The sequence below is a fragment of the Meleagris gallopavo genome, unplaced genomic scaffold (assembly GCF_000146605.3).
Source record: "Meleagris gallopavo isolate NT-WF06-2002-E0010 breed Aviagen turkey brand Nicholas breeding stock unplaced genomic scaffold, Turkey_5.1 ChrUn_random_7180001951369, whole genome shotgun sequence".
NCBI classification, from domain to species: Eukaryota; Metazoa; Chordata; class Aves; order Galliformes; family Phasianidae; genus Meleagris; species Meleagris gallopavo.
The window spans coordinates 2,776-4,052 of record NW_011212506.1 but is presented as its reverse complement, the minus strand read 5'-3'; positions in this window follow the sequence as shown (position 1 = coordinate 4,052).

The window sequence follows — 1,277 nt, the reverse complement described above, 5'->3', positions numbered from 1 at the left end:
AGAGTCAATTCGGCTCCATTTAGGGTCAATTTCTCTCCATTTAGGGTGGATTGGGGTCCATTTCTCTCCATTTTGGGTCCATTTTAGGTCAATTTGGGTCCATTTAGGGTCGATTTGCGGTCGATTTTTCTCCATTTAGGGTGGATTTGGGTCCATTTCTCTCCATTTTGGATCCATTTAGGGTCGTTTTGGGTCAATTTGGGTCCATTTCAGGTCGATTTCTCTCCATTTAGGGTGGATTGGGATCCATTTCTCTCCATTTAGGGTCAATTTGGGTCCATTTGGGGTTGATTTGTCCCTATTTCAGGTCAATTTGGGTCGGTTTTTCTCAATTTGGTTCCATTTAAGCTCGATTTGGGTCCATTTGGGGCCGATTTCTCTCCATTTTGTGTTGATTTGGGTCGGTTTCTCTCCATTTTGGGTCCACGTGAGTCCATGTGGGGTCGATTTCTCCCCATTTCGGGTCCATTTGGGTCGGTTTCTCTCCATTTGGGGTCGATTTCTCCCCCTTGGGGTCCATTTGGGGTCCATTTCTCCCTATTTCGGGTCAGTTTGGGTCGATTTTTTCAATTTGGGTCCATTTAGGCTCGATTTGGGTCCATTTGGGGCCCATTTCTCTCCATTTTGTATTGATTTGGGTCCATTTCTCTCCATTTTGGGTCCACGTGAGTCCATTTGGGGTCAATTTCCCCCCATTTTGGGTCAATTTGGGTCGATTTTTCTCAATTTGGGTCCACGTGAGTCCATTTAGGCTCAATTTGGGTCCATTTAGGTTCAATTTGGGTTGATTTGGGTCGGTTTCTCTCCATTTTGGGTTCATTTAGGCTCAATTTAGGTCCATTTGGGTCAGTTTCTCTGCATTTTGGGTCCATTTAGGTTCAATTTGGTTCCATTTGGGTCGGTTTCTCTCCATTTTGAGTCCACGCGAGTCCATTTGGGGTAGATTTCTCCCCATTTTGGCTCAATTTGGGTCGGTTTTTCTCAATTTGGGTCCATTTAGGCTCAATTTGGGTCCATTTAGGTTCAATTTGGGTTGATTTGGGTCAGTTTCTCTCCATTTTGGGTCCACATGAGTCCATTTGGGGTCGATTTCTCCCCATTTTGGGTCCATTTGGGTCGGTTTCTCTCCATTTGGGGTCGATTTCTCCCCCTTGGGGTCGATTTCTTCCCATTTTGGCTCAATTTGGGTCGGTTTTTCTCAATTTGGGTCCATTTAGGTTCAATTTGGGTCCATTTGGGGTCGATTTCTCCCCATTTTGGGTCGATTTGGGTCGGTT